The sequence below is a fragment of the Phodopus roborovskii genome, unplaced genomic scaffold (assembly GCF_943737965.1).
Source record: "Phodopus roborovskii unplaced genomic scaffold, PHOROB, whole genome shotgun sequence".
Lineage (NCBI taxonomy): Eukaryota > Metazoa > Chordata > Mammalia > Rodentia > Cricetidae > Phodopus > Phodopus roborovskii.
The window spans coordinates 25301905-25326007 of record NW_026126549.1 but is presented as its reverse complement, the minus strand read 5'-3'; the positions used below and the strand labels follow the sequence as shown (position 1 = coordinate 25326007).

Sequence of the window (24103 nt, the reverse complement as noted above, 5' to 3'; positions counted from 1 at the left end):
CCTGGTGTCAAAAGCTCCACCCCAGGCTCTACCCTAATGCCTCCACAGGCAACTCTGAAAACCTGCAAGTTCAACCATTAGCCATCCAGCTCTTTCTGTTCCCAGTACTTTCCATCTAGAAGCTTCCACTAAGGAAATACTTTTGTTCATCTTCTCTCTGGTCTCATATCTAACATTACCCCAAAAGGAATTCATTGTGATCAACACCCATCGTCTCCTGTCTGTTCTTCCTACTTAACACCAATAAATTTCTCCCGAGACACAATGCAGGAGTGATAAGAACTCTGTGCCCTTATTTGAGCTGGTCCCCAGGAGTAAGTTCTCTCCCTTGTAGCTCTTGCCAATGTCTGATTACCCCAGGTTTCCATTGCCTTCCCACTGCCAGTGCTTATTTCCTGGGCTCCCATCTGGTAGCTAGAAAGCACCTCCCGCCTCCCATCCAGGAGCCAGTATTGACACTCAGGTTTCCGACCATTGGTCATGCCAAGTTTAATATCTTCAGCATGCTAAGTGACAAATGTCTCCAGATGCTTTGTAATAGCTCAGGAGCTGGATAGAAGTTCTTTAAAATGTAAGGACAAAATAAAATAATTGTTCTCACACCATTCAGATTAACTTCCCTCCAGCATAAAATTGTTGCGTATAAAGTTCTGTGAGATACGAAAAAATCATTTCCTTACTCAGGAGAGGCTCTTCTGCCTTGTGGAGAGGCTTGTTTATCATCAATGTTTCCATGAACATGGCTCAAAAGGACATTACCTCTGGGAAGAAATGCCAAGTGTTCATTCTTGATGAACTATCTCGAATCCAGTCCATCCAGAGCTTATTAAAACCATGACTCCTGTTCTGGCTAGTCCCACCTCAACTTGATACATAAACTCTAGTTAACTGACAGGAGGAAACTTTAATTGAGGATATGCCTCTGTAAGATCTGGCTGTAGGGCATTTTTAAAAATTAGTGATCAATGGAGGAGGGCTCAGGCCTTGGTAGGTGGTGCTATCCTGGTGTGTTGATCCTGGGTTCTATAAAAAAGCAGACTGAGCAAGCTAAGGGAAGTAATCCAATAAGCAGCACCCCTTCATGGCCTCTGCATCAGCTGCTGTCTCCAGGTTCCCATCCTGTTTGCGGTCCTGCCTGGACTTCCTTGAATGGTTGTATGAAAGTGTAAACCAAATAAACCCTCCCCTCCCCAGCTTCCTTTTGGTCATTGTGTTTTGTTGCAGCAATAGAAACTCTAAGACAACTCCTGAAGATCATGGCAATGCACATCTGCAATCACAGCATCCCAGAAGCTGACACAGCACTATTGCCAACATTGGGAAGTCAGCTTGAGCAACGTATCTAGTTTAACACAGGCCTTAGCTACAAAACAAGATGCTGTCTCAAAGACATCATCAATTAGTGCTGGTCAGAGAAGCTTCTTTTGGTAGTAGCCATGATAACAACCAAGACTCATTACTGTTCAAAGTGATGAGAATAAATGATAGTTGAGTGTTGAGTCATGAGTGGAATATCTATAGCATGCCCTCCACAGCTCAAGGAACATCGAGGAATAAGAGGCGGAAAGAAGGCAAGAGCCAGAGGAAAGGCGGGGCTTATGAGAACAGCATGCCATTGCACTCTCACTCACAGCTGCTTGGATTACCTGCACAAACTCTTTTATAAGACTGGCCAGCCAAAGTTGTCTTGGAGCAGTGAGAGGTCCACGGAGCCTCACCATTCCCTGACTCACTGGGTCACCAGAAAGAAAGACATGGAAATGAAATAGGGGCTAGTTAGGAAGAAGGTGATTGATGGGAGCAGAAAGGGAACAAGAGGTAATGAGGGATGACTGAAATACATTATGTAAATATATAAAAGTGTCACAAATGAAATTTGTTGTAAAGGCTGGGAGTGTAATTCACTGGCAGAACCCTTGCCTAGCATGTTGAGGCCCTAACTTCAATTCCCAGCACAGAAACAAATAAATGAATAAATAGGTCCTCTAGAACCTATTCTTTCTCATTTGTTGACTTGTTTTTAAAAAAATACTTCTTTTTGTCAAAGAAATATGTACATGGCTATTCCTGTAGCATTTAAGGGGGGGGGTAGTGTTTCACCATGTTGCCCTGGCTGACCTAAAACTCAGAGATCTACCTGCCTCTGCCTCCCCTCCAGTGCTGAGATTACAGTTATGGCCACCCTGGACAGGCTTGAGCAGTTCTTGCTTAACTTGCACAGGCACGAATTTCTGTTTTTATGATTATCTTGTAATTTTCCTTAATGGATATGTATTACTTTCATTAAAAAAAAAAAAGAAGATGACAATCCAAGTGGTATGTGTGGTACGCTCTTGTGGGCTCAGAACTTGGGAGATGCTGGTGAGGAGGATCAAGGGTTCAAGGCCAGCTGGTCCACATGAGACCCTATCTTGAAGAGAGTCAAAAGAGAGGTGTGGAATAAAAAAATTAATGCATAATTATACTTTCCTCCATATATCAACACACACACAAAGCATTTTTAAAAATCTATATAAGGTATAAGGGCTGGAGATATGCTCAGCTGTTAAAGCTTAGGCTCACAACCAAAAGTAAAACTGCATATAATTTCATATTTTAAAATGAAATGAACTTAGTAATGTGTTCTTTCTCTATGTTTCACATTGTCATCAAAGTCAGTTTCTAAGAGTGAAATTATAGGCATAAAGATTATCAGAAACTTTAAGACTATGGCTAATGAGATGGCCACAGATGGCTAGTAGTGCCTGCTACCATGTCTGATGGCCCGGATTTGATCCCACATGGTGAAAAGAAAGAACAGGTTCCTGCAAGTTGGTCTCTGCCTACATGTGTTTATGCGTGCATGTTCACCCACCTACCCACCCACACACACGGAAATAATAAACCATTAAAAAGTTAAGATTTGATAAAAATTGCCAACATTAGATGCTTTTAATTCGGAAATACAAGTATTTATATCTTTTCTTTAGTAGATATTGTAGTATTGTGACCTTAATGTTAAGTATAAGTAAACATATTCTGGGAGCAAAGGGAGATTTGAGAAAAGGTCTTATTAATAGCTTTGGCAAGTTCCACATGCCTCTACCTCTCAAGCGCCCAACCAAGGTTAAATAAAGTTTAAAGACCAGTGTGTGTGTGTGGGGGGGGGAAATCATTTAATTTCAGTCCTATAGATATCTTGATCCTTTACTTTAATACTTCTCTTTGGAGTGTCAGGAGATGCTGAGTCTCACACATGCTAGGCTAAAAGGCTGTCAATCAACCTCTGCAGTTTCGAGCTCAAAGAAAACACAGACAAAAGCAAGTGTGTGAAACCAAGGGTACAAATCAGGTCTGAGGAGATGGGCACCAAGGTGTGTACGCAACTGCAGATGAAAGGGAGGAGGCAGACAAAGTGAAGGTGAGCTGTGTCCTCCATTGGAGGGGATGCTCAGTCAACATACAGGTACTAGACCATTCTGCCTAGTGTCATACAACTCTCCCAGCTTGTTGCTTCTGAATGTTTCCTTTCAATGCTGAACTTAAAAGACTGTTTTAACTGGGTTCAGCTGAAGGAAGCCCAACAGCATAATCTATCCTGGACCATTCTTTGTTTGCTGAGCAAGCTATGCATGCCCTTTTAAAAATAGTGCTACCATGATCACACGCTCTCCCCAATATTTATGGCTGCAGTTTTTCATAGTTTTATTTGACCGATACAACCCTTAATCACCAAGAAGTAACAAGAAAAGGCTCAAACTTAATATTTAATGGATTTTCTCTGTGTTTTTATGAAACCCAGCAGTCAAATAGATTAGCTGAAGGTCAGTTGCAATGTGTCACACTTCTGAGATCATCCCAAATCAGAATGGCTTTGGCTCACACAGAGGAACCATGTACAGTTTGTAATTTGAACAGTGATGCCCTAACTCATTTTAAAAGGCATATTTTATTGCTCCCTCCCATTTAGTAAATCCCACTCTCAAAATTAAAATTATATATCCAGGTGGTGGTGGCCCAAGCCTTTAATTCCAGGTAGAAGCAGGCAAATCTCTGTGAGTTGGAGGCCAGCCTGGTCTACAGAGCAAGTTCCAGGACAGACTCCAAAGCTACCCAGAGAAACCCTGCCTCGAAAAACCAAATAAATAAATAAACAAATAAATAAATAAATGTGGCACATGAGAGAAAGACACCATGCGACAGAGCTTGGGTGGGGCAGGGGTTATTGGGGGAAATCAATGGGAAAGGGGGGGTGCAGAGAAGAAAAGAGACAAACAGGCAAAGAGAGAGAAATGGGAGATAGGCAGGTCCCTTTTAAAAAGGAGCATAGTGAATGTGCACAGGTGGTGTTCTTAGTGGCTGCAGCTGAGGGTGTATCCTGTCAGAACCCCAAGGGCAGGCCAGTGCAGATGCCTGAATACTAACAACCTAGGTCCTCCAGAAGAGCAGCTGGTGCTCTTAACCTCTGAGCCTTCTCTCCAGCTCCCACCACCCTTTCTTGTTTCTCTGTCACCTCATCAGCCTCCTAAGATTCGCTTGTTTCATGTAGTAATCATGTCTGCTTAAAAAGTTCAGTTTACTGAGATTTTCTGCTGTGTTTAAGTGTGTGTGTGTGTGTGTGTGTGTGTGTGTTGTCAATGTTACATTGGCAGTTAAAAGAAAATACACTTAGGAAAAATTACAATATTAAATCAATGTTCAAATCATTATTTATTCTTAAACATTTTTATTTGGAAAACTTCCAAACTTACAGTAAGATCAAATGAAGATCCTGTATACCCTTAATTTAGATTCCCAGCTGTTACCAGCTGCTAACGTTTTCCTACATTTGGAGGGTGGTAGGTAAATACATTTTGTGGATGTTTTTATGTATCAAAATAAAAAGGTAAACATTTTTGAAAAAATTTTTAAAGTAAACTTCAGACATAAAAATGTTAGCACATGCCTTAGCATATTGTGCCTTTAAAACAATACATTGGAGCCAGGTGGTAGCACAACCCTTTAATCCCCACAAATCCCCACAATGGGGAGGCTAAGGCAGGCTGATCTCTGTGAGTTCCAGAACAGCCAGAGCTGTTACACAAAGAAACTCTGTCTCAAAAAAACAAAACAAAAATCCATACACACTGGGGCTGGGGAGATGGCTTGGCAAGTAAAGGTGCCCAAGTTCCATTCCCAAAAATTGTCCTTTTAATTGCACACACATGCCATGGCACATACAGGACATAGTTACATACATGCATACATATATATAATTTAAAAATGTTAAAGTACTAAGCACACTGTATTCTAAACTCCAGGGTCTTCTCCTACATAAATAGAATAACTATGATAATGAAGACATTTAAGCCAGGTGGTGGTAGTGTATGCCTTTAATCCCAACACGTGAGAGGCAGAGGCAGGAAGCAATGGTAGCTTCTACTTTCCTTGGCATTTCCTTGACTTTCCCTGAATCCTCCTTCATAGTTTATGAAGTGATGACATGTGAAGAGAAATTGCTACAAATCCTGGAATCCTCAATTCAGTCATGGTGAGATTTGTCATTGAAGTATATAAGAAAATATATTAATAAAAACTTTAAGAAAAGTAGCTATGAGCCAATGAGATAGCTCCACATGTACAGGGGCCTACCATGCAGCCTAATGACCTAAGTGCAACACCCAGGTCCTGTGGTAAGAGAGGAAAGTCAACTCCTCATTAGTCCTCTGATGGGTACATGCAAAGTGTGGCATGTCTATGCTCAAATTCTCACCAGCTCTCTCTCTTTCTCTGTGCCTCTCTCTGTCTCTCTGTGTGTCTCTGTCTCTCACACACACACTAAGGAATTTTTCTTTAATTTACTATTCTTCTAAATGGGCTCCGTATTAAACCCACTCTTAATGACTTCTTATATCCACAAATTAAAGTGTCTCTCAACCTTCATTGGAGAAAATTCTGTTTGTGGAAGATGGTGATTGACACTGAGACCACCAGCTGGCTTAGGTCCAGAGAATGAGAGCATGCAGAATGTCCAGCCCTATATGGGACATCAATACCACACCTTCTCCTCCAAAGGCTCAGGGAACATTCCCAGAGGGGTGGAGGTGGAAAGATTGTAGGATCCAGAGGCTGCAGGTGACTGTAAGGAAAGATTATCTTTTGGACACAGCAGGGCAGCTGCACATTTGAACTAACTGTGGCTGTGACATCATAAGACCTATGTAAACCTAACCATTGAAAGGGAAGTTAGGCACAAAGTTCCACCTCTAGCCTTGGAGATTCCAACAATACTTAGCTGCTGGGAGAGGATGGGTCAGTTTTTCTAAAAACGTAGCCCCTGATCAGTCAACTACACTCCACAGGAAGGCAATGGGTCAAAAAATATTGAGATAGCATAAATTGGCCTTGATGGGAAAAAAATAAGACACCACTTGGAGTGGAAAACAATGTGGAGTGGATTTGGGAAGGGTTGCAGGGAGGGAACTCATAAAACACATAGGAAACTCTTAACGAAGCAAATTTAAAAGAACCTATGAGCACATGTCATAAACAATTGATTCATTAGGTTTAAAGGGTTAACTCATAAATGACAGCCTAACGTTTTGTTGTTTATGGAGTTCTTGTTGATTGTTTTGGTTCTTTAAGACATGGCCTTTCTATTTATTCTGTCTGGCCTTAGAAATCACTGTTAACTAGGCAGACCTCAACCTTCCACCTGTCTCCGGCTCCTGTGTGCTGGCATTGTAGGCATGCTCACACATCTAGCTCCATACCTCTCAGCATTAATGCCAATTACGAATGCTTAATCATCACCTGGTTATCACAAAGTTAGGCTTCCAGGCATGTCTAATTAATTCAGTGACTGTCCTGGTCTGCTTTCTGTTGCAATGATAAAGCATTCTGACCAAAAACAACTTGGGGAGGAAACAGTTTATTTGGCTTACACCTCCATGTCAGAGTCTAACATTAAGGAGAGCCAGGACAGGAACCTGGAGGCAGGAACTGATGCAAAGGCTCTGGAAAAACTCTGCTTACAGGCCTGTTCAGCCTGCTACAACCCATGACCACCTGCCCAAGAGAAGCACTGCCCAAAGTGGGCTGGCCCCTCTCTTAGCTCTTATCAAGTAAATGGTCTCCATACTTGCCTATAGGCCAATGGGGCATTTTCTAACTCAAGTTGCCTCTTCTCAGATAACCCTAGCTTGGGTTAGGTTGAAAAGGGGTGGGTGTGTGTGTGTGTGTGTGTGTGTGTGTGTGTGTGTGTGTGTGTGTGTACCAGCTCAACAACCTTGGTTGTTGGTTCCTGCCTTTAATCCCAGCACTCAGGAGGCAGAGGCAGGCACATCTCTGAGTTTGAGGCCAGCCTGGTCTACAGAGCAAGTTCCAGGACAGCCAGGGCTACACAGAGAAACCCTGTCCTGAAAAAAATAAGAGTGGAATTATAAGAATGTGATATAGATAATAATGTTTGTGTTCTTGATGGTGAAAGCTGAGCCACAAGCGGTTAGATTAATTTTGTTTCCAGCCCATAAGACCTTACGTGCTCTCAGCCAGTAGAAGTTATGAGCCTGCTGCCCTGGTGTCCTGAGAACCGTTACTTGCCAGAGAACAAATCACTCTGGGTCTCAGCAACTGCAAAGGCCTGTGTGAGTCTCACAGTCTCAGATCTATTTCTGCAGTTCTGATGATTTATGTGTTTTGAAAAAAAACACCAGAGAAAAAAATACAAATAGTTCAAATATTTTTAATAATTTAAATTCCTCTTGTGGACACCCAGGCACTTCAGAGTTACTCCAGACTACAAACAAATTTTTCATAGACAAAACATAAGAAAATAACTGTCGTCATTGGCTAGCCAGAGACACACAGTTGTGTCTGAGAAAAAGCACACTAAGAGGCTCCCAGTGTGTGTATTTGGGCTTCCTGCCTGGGACAACACACACACACACACACACACACACACACACACACACACATATGCTCATACACATATACACATACACACACACTAACACACACACATACACACACATTCACACGCATATACACACACATACACACATGTATACACTGCTCCCACATACAACCACCCTTCCACCATGACATCCTCGCAGAGGATGCTCTGAGACAGTATTCACATGAACCCCCCTTCATGTAACTGAAGTAACAGAACCAGGACATAAAGCCTGGGAAGCCCAGTTTCAGAAGGGCATGAAGGCTCACATTCTCCCACCTGGAGAGCGAGCGCCAACTCCACAAGGGGGGTGTAGAGGAAGGGAAAACCCCACACCACCTGTGCCTCTTCCTACCTGAGAAAGGCTTCCTTTTACAAACTACCAAAACACACTGTGTGAGTGTATGAAATACTAAAAAAAGCAAAAGTATATTTTCTTTTATGTAATTTAAACTTTATTGTAGCCAGGCAGTGGTGGTACATGCCTTTAATCCCAGCACTCCAGAGGCAGAGATAGGCAGATTTCGGTGAGTTCCAACCCAGCCTGGTCTACAGAGTGAGTTCCAGGACAGCCAGGACTGCACAAAAAAAAAAAACAAAAAAGAAAAGCCTTCATTGTAAAGTATTATAGAGCAAAATTAGCCAGACACAAAATCTAGACATACAAATGAACATAAGTACGGTTAGACAAGCCATTCTGATTCTGTGGAGCTTCACGTTGGGTTTCCCTCTTTTACTATTAAAATATTGTCTTTAAAGTACAAATTTTATAAACTTAGTCATAAAATCATAAGTAGCTTTACAGTAACCTTAAGTTTTATGAATTTCTCATTTTTAATAATCCTATTTTATGAATAAAATATGTAAAATAACTAGTGAATACATATATGTGCATACATATGTCATTATACAATTGTCCATACCTATAGAATGGATAGCACCAAAATATCCCACCCAGTGTGAATATGGACTTTGGGTGTGGAACATGATTGTAATGGATATTCTACTAAGGTGGGGATGCTGACAATTAGTAAGTCTAAAACTGTGCATATGTATTGGGGAGTCTCTACAGCTTCCTCTTGGTTTTGCTGTAATCTAAATAACAGTGCATGTGTTCTTGGTTGGGATTTGCCTCTTAGAAGTCTTCAATCATCAGAGAAATCCTTCCTCATTGAATAGTGTGTTTAAATGGAACATGCTAAGTCATTATGGCCAGTTAAGATTATTCTCTTGGCTAGACACAAAGCATAAAGAAAGAGACAAATATTTGAGAATCTACTTTAAAACAAGTATGGCTGAGGGAGAAAACAGAGGGATAGCAAGTATTAACTTGCTTCATAAACAACTAGTATAATTAAACTCAGCATAGTCTGATTTACAGGTGTCAATATACACAGTTCAAATACAATTATTTTCTGTTTAATATTAATTTTTTACTCACTATTGTTTCTTATGGAGTAGTTATTGGACTATTAACTATAAGGTTTTTCTGTATCACTGCAAGCTATTCTATTTTTTTAAAAAAATTATTTATAACTAAAAGCAGTTGAGTGTACCTAATTCTGTCTTAGTTAGGGTTTCTATTGCTATGAAGAAACACATGACCATGGCAACTCTTTAGATTTATTTATTTATTATGTATACAGCTTTCTGCCTGCATGCCATAAGGAATACCAGATCCCATTATAGATGGTTGTGAGCTACTATGTGGTTGCTGGGAATTGAACTCAGAACTTCTAGAAGAACAGCCAGTGCTCATGCTTTAAATTTTGAATATCTATTTATGTATGTATATATTTATTTATTTATTGTGTATACTGTTCTGTCTGGCATCATTGTGAACCACCACATGGTTGCTGGGAATTGAAATCTGGTCCTTTGGAAGAGCAGCCAGTGCTCTTAACCATTGAGCTATCTCTCCAGCACCACCACCCCTAGTATGGCAACTCTTATAAAGAAAAACATTTAATTGGCGCTGACTTAGAGTTCAGAGATTTGGTCCATTATCATGACAGGCAGATATGGTGCTCGAAAGGCAGCTGGGAGTTCTTCATCTAGATCCACAGGAAGTAGGAAGAAAGAGAGCCAGTAGACATGGCTTCAGCTTCTGAGACCTCAAAGCCCAACCCCTAGTGACGCACTTCCTCCAGCAGAGCCACACCTATTCCAACAAGGCTGGGACTCCTAATAGCACCACTCCCTATGATCCTATTGGGGCCAGCCATCCATTTTTCAGTCAAACCACCACCATCTCTTAGAAAAAGAAATAAAGAGGCCAGAGTCAGTATGATGTTCACCACTCAAGTTTGGGGATCTAAATTGAGATTCCCAGTCCCTCGAGTTAAAGGCCCGGTAGGTGCACCCTGTAATCCCAGTGCTGTCAAGATGGAGATGGGAGCATTCCTGAGACTTAAGCTCCAGGCTCAGTGAAAGGCTCAGTCTCAAAACTGAAAGTGAAGAGTGATTGAGAAAGTCACCCAATGCTGAACTTTAGCCTACATAACACGTGACAGGTGCAGTAGGATGGAAGGAAGAGAGAAACAGCGAAAAGTAGCACATTTGTCCCAGACAATAATGCAAGGGTACTTTAAGTGTGGGTTGTGTGGCATTTCAAAAAGGCTTGGGCGAGCACACAAAACGACTCCTGTGGTGACTTCTCTACCCAGAGATGCCCACTCACATTCAAAACTGCAGGAGATACCCACTCACGTTCAAAACTGCAGCATAGATGGTTTAACAAGGAAACAAGCAGGAACATTCTCCTGTTCCATTCATTCCTTTAACTTGAAACACTGTTTTTCAAAGTAATGTCCTCAGATCAGCAGGACATTAATGTCACCCGGGAACTCATTAGAAATGCAAGTGACCCAGTTGCCCCAGACCACTGAATTGGCCTGGAACTTGCTATCTAGCCTAAGATGACTTTGACCTTAGGGTACTCCTCCCTCACCTTTAAGTGTTAAGATTGCAGCCATATGCCAGTACACCTGATTCTAAGGTGTGTATTGTTCAAACAGCAAATATTTAAAACTTTATGGCCCCTGCAAAAACTACTATATGTGCCTTTGTAATATAAAAACAGGCTGTGTGCTACTGCATACGTGTATTTCAAGTGTGGTTCCTCTTCTTCCCTATCAACCCTTAGTCTCAGACCTCATCAGAGTTCTTAAATAGCAGCTTAATCCTCTCATTCACTCATTCATTCATTCATTCATTCATTCATTCTTTATTCAGCCAATATTTGTCTGGCATCTGGGAGATGCTAAACTCTGAAGTATGCTCTTGAGAATAAATGATCATGAAAAGATCAGGAATCTATGTTTGAAAAAACCAATGGGTTAGAATGCTGATCCTTTTGGAGTGAAGGATTTTTTTTGCTTGAGGAAACATTTGGTAATATCTGGAAATATTCTTGGTTGTCATACTTAGGGAAGAAATTATAGACAGGTAGCTGCCAGGAACCCAGCAGTCCTCCAAATAAATGCATGTCCTACCTCAAACATGACTGGTGCTAAAGGTTAGAAATCCTAAATCAGTCCAGGTGGTGGTAGCGCATGCCTTTAATCCCAGCACTCAGGAGGCAGGTGGATGGATCTCTGTAAGTTTGAGGCCAGCCTGGTCTTCAAAGAGAGTTCCAGGACAGTCTCCAAACATACAGAGAAACCCTGTCTCGAAAAACCAAATAAATAAAATAAATCCTAAATCAAAGACGTGATAAAGGCTGTGGGGAGAAAAAAGCCAGGAGATCACCTGGCTTAGCTCAAAGCTTAATGAAGGTGTCCCTGAGGAAGTGACATTCAGGTGAGGGGGAGGTAAAGGCTAAACAGAAATACATAAAATCCAAAAACATGACCTGAGGGTATAAGCATGTAGCAGTGATTACAAAAGAATGATTCCTGATCACATCTTAATCTGCCTTAGAGTTTCACTTGCTGTGAAGAGACACCATGACCACAGCAACTCTTGTAAAGGAAAACATTTAATTAGATGGTGGCTTACAGTTTCTAAGGTTTAGTCCTTTATCATCATGGTGGGGAGCATGGTGCTGTGTAGGCAGATGTGGTGCTGGAGAAGGAGCTGCTACATCTTGATCCACAGGCAACAGGAAGTAGACTTGAGCATATGTGAGACCTTAAAGCCTACCCCCACAATGACATACTTCCTCCACCAAGGTCACACTTACTCCAAACAAAGCCACACCTCCCAGTAGTGCTATTCCCTATGAGCTTATGGGGGCCAATTACATTCAAACTACCACATGATCTATTAAATAAAACTCTCCCCAGATCCCGCTGCTTTCAAAGCTTCTTGTTGTGGAATAGAATATGTGTTTAACTATGTAAAGATGTGTTGGTTTTGCCTGGCCTGTGTAAAGCACCTGATTGGTCTAATAAAAAGCTGAATAGCCAATAGCTAGGCAGAGGAAGGATGGGTGAAGCTGGCTAGCAGAGAAAAAAGGGGAGACAGACAGACATGGAGGAAGCAGGAAATCAGGATGGAGAGTATGCAGATGAGGTATGGATTAATAGAAATGGGTTAATTAAAGTTAAAGAAAAAATCTAGAAAGAAATAAGCCTAAGCTAAGGCTAAGCATTCATTATTAATAATAACTCTCCATGTCATGATTTGGGTTCTGACAGTCCAAAAAAAGCCTACTACAGCTTCTCTAGTCAGAACAAATCCATGAGTTTTTACAAGAGGACATAGAAGTGCTGGGTAGTGTGCTGCAAGGCTAATTGTGAAACAGCACAGAGACATGGGTAAGATGTGGGGGGGGAAAAAAAAAACAACAAACGAAAAAAGGTCTACTTAGTTTGGTAGTATTGACCCAGGGAAGCTTTTAGATCAAAGACTTTTTATTACGAATTCAATCTCTTTGATCATTATTGATCTATCCAAAAATTCTATTTCTTCATGATTCAGTCATGTTTGGTTTATGTGTCTAAGAATTTGGTCGTTCTATCTAGTTTATCTAGTTGATTGACATATTTTTCTAGTAATTTCTTATGATTCCATTTTTGTATTGATGTTTCTATGGTATCCTTCTTTCATTTCTGGTGTTTATTTTAAAAGTTGAAGATGAATAACAAGCATTGTCTAATGGAACTGCATCAAACTAAAATACTTCCGGCCAACCAAAGGAAACAACAAAGTGGAGACAGCTGATAAAATGGGAAGAAAATCCTTGCCAGATTTTCACTCAACATGGTTTTAATAACCAGAATATTTCTTTAAAACCTTGAAAAAGTAAGTTCCAAAAGATCAAATAATTCAATCAACAAATGAACAAATAAACTGAACAGACAGTTGTCAAAAGAAACAACAATGCTAGCAATTATAAGAAAACATGTTCAAAATCTTTATCACAGAGTAAACCACAATTCCCATCAAGGTGATGTCCCTATCTCAGTCAGAACAGCTGTTATCAACACTACAAGGAGTAATAAACACCAGGAAGGGTTCAAGGACAAAGGAAACTGCCTGTACTGTTAGTGAAAATGGAAGTTGCTTGACCACTATGGAAATTGAGATGGAAGTTCTTTGAAGAGCTGTAGAACCACCACATGACCCAGCCATAACACTCCTGGGTGTGTGCCCAAAAGAATCAATGTTAGCATGGAGTGGAGACTGCTCCATGTTTATCATGGCACTAGTCACAGCAGCTAAGTTTCCACTAGGTGCACGTCATTGACATAAACAAAAAAAAAAAAAAAAAATGGAAGCACAGTGGAGCATCCACTCCCCATAAAGAAGAGCCAGATCGTGTTCAGGAAAGTGGACAAAACTCGGAATTGTCATGTTAATTGAAGAAGCCAGCCTTAAAAAAGAAACAAACAAAAAACAAGTATAACATTTTCACTCCTGTGCAGAATCAGCCTGGAGAAGAGGGGGGGTAAATGCTATGAATGTAAAAGGGTTCCTACTGGAGAAAATGGAGCCAAGGGGAAAGGTCAGGAACCGGCAGAGTGTGTGATAGGAGATGTCATTTTGTAAATAAGTTTCTCTTATTGGTTAATGAATAAAGCACTGTTGGCACAAATAGGAAAGCAAGGTAGGTGGGACTAGGAGACAAGAAGGATTCTGGGAGATGTAGTAAGGAGATTTAAGATGTAGGGACTAGAGAAGAGATCCAGACCCTCTCTCCTGTAAGATATGACCACATGGAAACAGAATAGAAATGGGCTAATATTTAAGACAGAGCTAGCTAATAAGAAACACTAGTAATTGGCCAACAGCTTTATATTTAATACAGTGTCTTTGTGTGTTATTTGGGTCTGGTGTGGCTGTGGGACCAGGCTGGCAGGAAAACTGCACATAACAAGTGTGATCAAACAATTCTGCATGCTAACGTACAGAAGAATCAGAGAAACCCCCACTCCCACTGAAGGTCTGTGCCTAGTCCTGTTGCATCTTGTTATGCCGTGTTTGGTTGATATCCCTGGGAGGCCTGCTCTTTTCTGAAGGAAAATTAAGGAGCAGTGTCTCTGGGGCAGAGAGGAGGTTGGGGGAGAGCTGGGAGGAGTGGAGGGAGGAGAGGCTGTGGTCAGGATGTATTGTTATCAGAGAAGAATTAATAAAAAGAAAAAGAAAATGTACAGTGAAATGCACTGTTCTATACAATATACACTATTGAAAAGGCAAACACTTTACATGTATCTATTATTTGTTTCAAAATTAGATTGATTTTTGCTACATAGTAGTAATGGAGGTTTCTCCATTTTAATATGAACATGTATCTCCAGAGTAAGAATGGGATTTTGCTGGACCCCACAGCCAGAGTTAATAAAACACCTTGAGGTCACCTAAGACTTAAGACTGCTGACTGACTTACTATATACCCAGCCTGTTTGTTTAACCTGCCTTTAAGAGAACAATGTAACAACCAATTTTACTTGCTTTGGATTTTCCACAGAATCAGATTTAGCAGTCTAAACTAATAGATAGATAGCTGTAATCTAAAAGTATGCACCCTTCCGTGCCCTAACCCAAGAATAATGCATGGGTGTTTGTGTGCGTACTAAGATAATCATTTGCTGGCTGAAAGTGGATAGGGATAGACTTCCTTAATCATCAGTCAAGACACCTAAAAAGCAACGCTACACTCTGCCTCTCTCCCCGAACTTTACTCCTAGTGGATGGAACCCATGACTAGCTGCATGTGAGGCAAGTGTCATCCCCAGTCCCTCTGCCTCAACTCTGGACAGAAGATGGCCTGTGTGAGATCTGAAGATTTGAGATAAGCCAAACAGACAGTAGAAATCCTAGATGCTCTTAGTATGCATGAGGGGGTGGATGCTCTAAGATGTGAGACTTTTCACTTGTATCTGAAGGGACTGAGTGGGGATTATTGTTGATTTTGGGATAAGACTCAAACCCCTCGATGCAGGACATGCTCCATTCTCATCCTCCCATGTAGCTGGAATTACAGGAGTAGCCCTGCCTATTCAGGGAGCCCATTCAGCATGGTTCAGAAAGGTGAAGTGTTCCACCTGGTGGCCGAAGTCAGCCTCTTAAACATAAAGAAGCTTAGCAAGGATTGGCTTGTCTTAAACCTATAGCCAATGCCTCAGCTACCTTTTACTCTAAACCAACATAGAAGAATCATTCCACTATTAGAATGATTCCAAATTATCTTGAAAACAAAAAGTTCCATGAACTCTTACACCCCTTTCATAAAATAGTGCAATTACCGGCATATTACCTACACTTTAAATCACTTCAGAATTACTTATCGGGGTGGAGAGAGAAAGAGATCTAGCATCTTAGGAGAACAGATGTTGCTAAATGTAATACCCCCCACCCCAAGGCTTTAGCTAAGTTCTGTAAACAAGTAGATGCCAGGGAACAAGCTCACAGAACAGAATGCAAATTTAGAAGATCCGTAGGGGTGACAAGTTATAGAGCTAGCTCTGTCACTCCTTACAGCACCAATCATTGGGTCTTTAGAAACTTGACAAGCCAGTGGCTGAGCTGTGTCTAGGATGAAATTGCTGTGTTCTCATTTAGTTACAACACAGAAATTTTAAGACTACTAACAGGGGGGTTTAATTCAGATAATTAGTTTACCAACTTGAGCAAATAAAACAGACACTGTCCACTAGTAGGCTAGGTATCAGATACTCTGAGTAGATAATTCTCCACCAGTCATCAGCCAACACTCTGTAAATGGGAGGGCATATTTTTGTTTGTTAAAATGACAGGCAGATACTACAATCATTTAATGAGCACAGGCTTAATATGGTAAGTCTCCCATAATATGTGTGGTAGTTGCTCCTAACAGATAATCCATCAAAATTGGCAGAACTAACCCCACTGAGAAGGCATACTAGAGCCCCAAACATTTTATTAACACTTGTCTTCTTTGAGTCTTTCTGGGAAATCCCTCTGTGTGGTTGTTGTCCCTGGCACTACCAAGTAGGTACAGAGAAGAAACTGTCCCAGAGAGGAAACTGGGTAACTTGCTCCCTTGGTTTCCTAAACTTCCACTCTTGGTCTTCCTTACTTATTGAGTCTCTTTCTTCCTAATCATTGCTGTTCTTACTCATGTAGCCCGAAGTCTTAGGAGGGCATGGAAACAGGTGCTCATGATTATCCCCCATCTCTCTATTCAGTCCAGCCCACAGGATGGCACTACCCACACTGATGGCTGGCCTTTTCGTCTCAATTAACCTAATCTAGGAATCCCTTTGCAGGTGTGCTCAGACACTTGCCCCGACCCTTGGGGTCAGTCAACAGGGACCCTGAGAAAGGGAGGCAAAATGAGGAGACAAGAGACTCAAGAGATGGAGACAAGACAGTATTCTGATCAAGTCTCGTTTAACGAATATAACCACAGGGTTTAAGTAATGGAGAAATGAAGGAATGGGCCAAAGGGAGGATATGAGGGAGGCAGAATGTCCTTCCAAGCAGAATGCAGGTGTTCTGCTATAAATTGATAAATTGCTGTATGATAAGCATGCAGCTGGGACTCTTTCAGGGGCAGGCTGCATCATATGTTTAACAAGAGAACAGTCATAGGGGAATGGAAAATTGCCAGTATGTTAGTATCTAAGGGAGTAGTAGGAAAGGTGGCTGTTAAGATGCTAACTTTGCTCTAGGGTTTCCCACAACTCCATACTCTGTCAAGCTGACAGCATCATCAGTAATCACAGGCTCTCAATGCTGGCCTTCTAAGGGGTCACACAGTTCATCTGGAAAGCAGTGGACCCTACTCAGGCCCCACGACCAGCTGTAGATGGTCAATACAAAAGGAAACAATTGGTATTTTGGTAGATAGTTTGTGTCATTGCTGTTTCGTCATTTTTTTTTATTGGTCTTTTGCTTATATTATGATTTCTAATTTAGGGTTTTGTGAGTGTGTGTGTGTGTGTGAGTGAGTGAGAGAGAGAGAGCGTTTCTTATGGTTTTTGTTTATGTTTGGTTTGGTTAGTTATTTGTTTACCTATTTGGTTTGGTTTTATTTTTTGTTTTGTTTTTAAAGAATTATTTATTTATTATGTATACAACATTCTGCCAGCATGTATCCCCTGCAGGCCAGAAGAGGGCACCAGATCTCATTATAGATGGTCTTATTATAGATGGTTGTGAACCACCATATGGTTGCTGGGAATTGAACTCAGGACCTCTGGAAGAACAGTCAATGCTCTTAACCTCTCAGCCAATTCTCCAGCCTTATTTTGTTTTGTTTTGTTTTTTTGTTTTGATTTTTGTTTTTTGTTTTTTTAAAAGCAGAAGAGACTCTGGCCAGCCAGCTAACTGCAGACCTTCATCACTCTCCTCTCTCCTCCAAATCCAGTGCCCCAGGCTCATCACCAGCACGGGCAGACTCCTGTTGCAGCCTCCCCTCCCCTGCTGCCCCATCTCCAGGGAATCACACAGCTCATCCCCTCCAACTTTCCTTCCCCCACCCATTGCTTTCTCTCAAATCCCCAAATCCTACAGACATCCCCGGGAGCCCACAGGCCTCACACCTGGAAAGCAGGTGAGCTAACTGTGGATCTCCACCTGACCCTCTCTCCTCCAAATCCAATCCTTCTGTCTTACCTCCAACTCTGTATCAGACACTTGCTTCAGCCTCCCTTCCTGTCTGCCACCATCCCTAGTTAGTACAGATTTCCCACTCATCCTGTTATCCCAGCTCCCCGCTTCCTGAGCAAGTAGGCCAGCCCATCAGGCAGGCAAGCTCCACACCTTCACCCTACCTTCCTCCAAGTTCAACCTCCCAGTCACATCCCCACCTCTGTAGCAGACAACCTGCCATGGCCTCTCCTCACTCTCTGCCCTCATTCCCAGGGAGCTACACAGATCCTGGTGACATACCCTGCTTTCCTCCCTCCAGTGGGCCCTTTTACCCACCTAACTCAAGCCCATTCCCACTCCTAAGAGTCAGCCCTCTGTATCTCTTACCCAGAATACCCAGTGGTCATACCTCTTAGAATCCCAGAATTTCCTATCAGGCAACACACAGCCACCAAATCCTCCTAACCAGAGAAGGCAACAAAAAACAAGAAATGGACACCCACCCAACAAACACAAGACCAGACATCAGTGCCTAGAATTATAATCATCCCAAACCCAGATGCCTAGACGCTAGCATAAAAACACAATAGACTTTGATGGGCTTTGGTGGTGCACACCTTTGATCCCAGCACTCAGGAGGCCATGGAGGGGTGCTACTTACTGGCTTGCTCCACATGGCTTGTTGTTATAGAATCCAGGACCAACAGCCTAGGGATGGCACTACCCACCATGGGCTGAACCCTTCCCCCCATTGATTACTAATTAAGACAGTGCCTTACAGCTGGATCTCATAGAGTGTTGCTGAATTTTCTTTTAATCTTTGTTCTTTTGGTATGCCACCACCCAGCTCCCCAATAAATGCATGGAGACTTATTCTTACTTATGAATGTCAGGCTTTACCTTGGCTTGTGTCTATCCAGCTTTTCTTAAGTTATCCCATCTACCTTTTGCCTCTGAGATTTTACACTTCTCTATTTCTGCATATCTTTTCTTTCCTTCTTAGTCTGTGTCTGGCTGTGTTGCTGAGTGGCTGGCCTTTTGTGTCCTCCTCTTCTCCTTTTCTGCTCCCCCTCTCATGTTCTCCTTTTTATTCTCTCTGTCTGCCAGCCAGGCCTATTTCTGTCTCCTGCCTGGCTATTGACTGTTCAGTTCTGTGTTAGAACAATCAGGTGTTTTAGACAGGCAAAGTAACACAGCTTCACAGAGTTAAACAAATGCATCATAAGAGAATGCAGCACATGTTTGCATCATTAAACAAATCTAAACACGTCATAAACAAATCTAACACATCTTCAACTAATATTCGACAACAATAGAGGCCGGAGGCATTTTCTCCTTCTTCTTTGATGACTCTAGCTTGTGTCAAGTTGACTTGACAGTACACACACCACCACCACCATCTCAACAACAGAAAAATGCAAACCAGCTTCTCAGTGATATTTCCCAGCATCAATAGTCTCAATTCCCCAGTAAAAAGACAGACTAACAGAAAGGGTTCAAAAACAGGATCCATATTTCTGCTGCATCCAAGAAATACACCTTAAGGTGTTCCAAAAAAGCAAGCTGGCATGGATATTTTAATATCTGACAAAATAGATGGCAAACCATAACTACTCAGAAGAGATAGGGAAGGACACTGCATATTCATCAAAGGAAAAATCCACCAAGAGAATATTGCAATTCTAAACATTGAGGCACCCAACACAGAGGCACTCAAGTTCATAAAAGAAACACTGAGACAGCTTAAATCATATATTGATCTTCACACAGTGATAATGGATGACTTTAATACCCTATTCCCATCAAAAGACTGGTCATTCAGCCAAACTAAACAAACTGATACTAACATTTTAGTTAGCTGAACCATTATAAATCAAATAGACCTAACAGGTATTTACAGAACATTTCACCCAAACAGAAAAAAAGTATACCTTCTCTACACCTCATGGAACTTTCTCCAAAACTGGTTACATACTAAGACACAAAGCAAATCTCAACAGACACATGAAAATTGAAATAACTCCCTGCATCTTATTTGACCACCATATATCAAAGCTGGATATCAACAGCAAGAGAGACAACAGAAAACTTACAAACTTGTGGAAATTGAACAACTTCCTACAGCATGACAGAAATTAAAGACTTTATAAACTTCATGAAAATGAAAACAACATACCCAAATTATATGACACAATGAGGCAGTTCTAAGAGGTAAGCTCATAGCACTAAGTGCCAACATGAAAAAATGGAGACATCTCATGCCAGTAACTTAACAGCATACCTAAAAGCTCTAGAACAAAAGGAAAAAGTCATGTCCAGAAGGAGTAGATAACAAGAAATAATAAAACTCAGGTTTGAAATCAATAAAATTGAAACAAAGAGAACAATACAAAGAATCATTGAAACAAAAAAGTTGGTTATTTGAGAAAATCAATCAAATCAACAAACTCCTACCCAAATTAATTAAAAGTCAGGGATAGATGATCCAAATTAGAAGCAAAAAGGGGAACACTAACAGCAGACTGTGAAAATCCAGAAAATCATAAGGATATACTTTTAAAAAACCTGTACTTCACCATATTGAAAAATATTTTTTTAAAAAAATGGGTAATTTTCTCACTGTATACCACCTACAAAAGTTAAATCAAGATCAGATAAAAAACTTAGACCTATAATCCTTAGTGAAACAGAAGCAGTCATTAAAAGTCTACCAACTAATAAAAGCCCAAGTCTGATTGGTTGTAGGGGTTACAGGTTTGGTTCCCAGAACCCCATGGTGACTCAACCATCTGTTCCTCCAGGTCCAGACAGTCTGCTGCATCCTCTCACCCCTGTGGCACCAGGCATGCATGGAGTAAACATGCACACACACCAGGCATGCATGGAATAAACATGCACACACACCAGGCATTCATGGAGTAAACATGCACACACACCAGGCATTCATGGAGAAAACATGTACACACACCAGGCATTCATGGAGTAAACACACACACACATACCACACCAGGCATGCATGGAGTAAACATGCACACACACACCAGGCATGCATGGAGTAAACATGCACACACACACACCAGGCATTCATGGAGTAAACACACACACATACCACACCAGGCATGCATGGAGTAAACATGCACATACCACACCAGGCATGCATGGAGTAAACATGCACACACACACACCAGGCATGCATGTAATAAACATGCTCACACACACCAGGCATGCATGGAGTAAACATGCTCACACACACAAGGCATGCATGTAGTAACCATACACACACCAGGCATGTATGTAGTAACATGCACACAAAAGCAGTCTCACACACAGATTAAAAGTAAATCTTTTTAAAATTCCATAAAAAAAATAAATCTTAAAAATATTTTTAAAAATCAAAGATGAGGGCTGGAGAGATGGCTCAGCCATTAAAGGCTAGGCTCACAACCAAAAACAAAAAATCAAAGATCAATATGTAAACTAAGTACTTTAAACTTTACAAATGCATGTTTTACTTCACAAATAATTAGCTTCTATTTATAGAATTTTCACAAGTTTGATTTTATTAAAAATCTTTTTCTCTTTCTTTTTGTTTTGTTTTTTTTTTGTTTTGTTTTTGTTTTTGTTTTTGTTTTTCAAGACAGGGTTTCTCTGTGTAGCTCTGGCAGTCCTGGAACACTCTGTAAACCAGGCTAGCCACAAACTCAAGAAGTTTACCTGTCTCTGCCTCCTGAGTCCTAGGATTAAGGTGTGGGCTACCCCTGCCAAGATTAAATTTTTTTTTCAAAGCTTTCAAAATAAATAGACCTTTGAAGAATATAAAGTTAAATTAAAACTTTTAAATTACAACTGAACAAAACCATAATCTAAGCCAATGTTTTATTTCACTGAGAATGAGGTAGATGCTGTCAAACTTAAGAATTTACCAGCAATTTTTTTCTAGTTTGAAGAAGGGTGATTGGTAATCGGTGTCTGCCACCATCTACTGAGCAAAAATAGTCACTTGCCCTTTGTATTTTTTCAGCTAGTAAAGAAGTGGTCATTTATGTGTAAATTACTAGAAAGTCACCATCAAGTATAAAATAATTTCATTTTTATAATAGCCTTTAAGTTTAAAGATAACATGCTTATTGTAATCATGTGCAGAAACAACAAATATAATTTAAAAGGGAAAAAAGAAAAACGGAAAACACAGTCAAGTCTGGGGATAAATCCCTTATGGTAGGACTCATGAACACTAAGTAATCTGTAACAGAACAAACACCATTGACAGGTCAAAATAAAGGTCTGTTTGTTTTTGTGGAGTTTTTGTTTGTTTGTTTGTTTGTTTGTTTGTTTGGGTTTTTTGTTTTGTTTTGTTTTTTCTCTTTGGGGGCCTGCCACCCAGCTCCCAAATAAATACAGAGACTTATTTTTATTTATGAATGCTCAGCCTTAGCTTGACTTATTTCTAGCCAGTTTTTCTGCTTTCTAACCTATATTATCCCATCTCTCTTTAACTACGTTTATGTGTTTGGGCTTTTTACCTTACTTTATGTATCTTTCCTTCTTGCTGTGTGGCGTGCTGTGTGGCGGGCTGGTGGTGGGCTGTGTGGCCTGTGCCTAGTGTCCTCTTCGCCTTCTTTTCTTGCTCCTCCCCCTTCTGCAGATTTCTCCCCCTATTTATTCTCTCTGTCTGCCAGCCCTGCCTATCCTTTCTCCTGCCTAGCTATTGACCATTTAGCTCTTTATTAGTCCAAGCAGCTGTTTCAGGCAAACAAAGTAACACAGCTTTACAGAGTTAAACAAATGTAACAAAATTAATCCAACACATCTTTGTATCATTAAACAACATAAACAAATGTAACACATCTTAAATTAATATTCGGCAATAGTTTGTCTGTATATGATAAAGTAAGAAGTCTAGTATGCATGTTCTGGAAAAGAGAAAGTTAGGTTTTTATGTTTTTGTTTTTTGTGTGTGTTGTCCCTGGTAGATCAACACACTCCAGTGGAAGGCTACAAATCCAAGAGTATATGGACAGCAAAAATCATACTCAATGTTTTGTGTTTTTCAACAAAAGACCCAAAATTAGAAAGGGGTAGGGGGTTATCTGGAATGAGTTTGGGGAGGGATTAAATATGATCAAGATATATTTATGAAATTCTCAAGGAACTAATAAAAATGTTTAACAAAGAAAGGAAGGAAGGAAGGAAGAAAAGAATGATAGCCAGGGGCTAAAGAAATGGCACCAGTTAAAATGTTTGCTATCCTCCCAGAATGCCCAAGTCAAGCCCCAGCACCCACATAGGTTGGCTCACAACCAGCTATAACTTCAGCTCCAGGGGACATGATGCCATTATCTGGCTTCTGCACACATGTTGGCATACACTCATGCAGACACATACACATAAATTTAAAACACCCTTCCTTTTTCAAAAGAATGAGCCAAAAGTGACTTTAGCACTAGCACTAGAGAGACAGAGGCAAGCAGGTCCCTGTAAGTTCAAGGCCAGCCTGGTCTACACAGAGGTTCCAGGGCACCCAGGGCTGCATAGTAAAACATAGTTTCAAAATTACTAAAAAAAAAAAAAAAAAAAAAAAAAAAAAATGCTACCCAGCTATGGTATCACATGTTGATGATCCATCAGCTGAGAAGAGACCAGAGGATCATGATCAAAGGTCAGTTTCAGCAACATAGCATGACTCTGTCCCCCAAACAAACAAATGTCAAGTCTGCAAAGCATTCTGAGAAATTTGTGATAATAAACTTCTCATACTCACTACCACAACATATATACTAAAATTGGTACAATACAGAGAAGAGTAGCATGGCCCTGCACAAGGATGACATGAGAATAAACTTCTCATAGGCATACTTAATAGTCATGGAGAAAAGCTCCGAATTACCAAGAAAGCACAAATACTGTAAGAGTCATATAGATTGGTTCAACTGAGCTACATGGTCACAGGGCTGACTACATAGAAGGTTTAAGGCTCCCACATTTAGCTTAGGAGATGTAAACTGTCACTTTAAGGAAAGTTAGTTGCTGAAAGGTTTTGATATTCTGGTACCTTTGTTATCAGTGCTATTTTCTTACACATTATCCAAGGCTGGATGTCTTAGCTCTTGGAGCTGTTGTAAGAGAATCAGGTTGGGCAGGAGTTGTGGCTCAATAACAGAGCACTTTCCT

General features: G+C 40.8%; 1 non-coding gene across 1 annotated transcript; it reads left to right on the top strand.

Moving 5' to 3' along the window:
* The first annotated feature begins 23685 nt into the window (after positions 1-23685).
* On the top strand, positions 23686-23791 carry LOC127234330 (U6 spliceosomal RNA). Its single transcript, XR_007835570.1, has one exon. It is a non-coding gene; the product is annotated as a U6 spliceosomal RNA (small nuclear RNA).
* Positions 23792-24103: the final 312 nt, after the last annotated feature.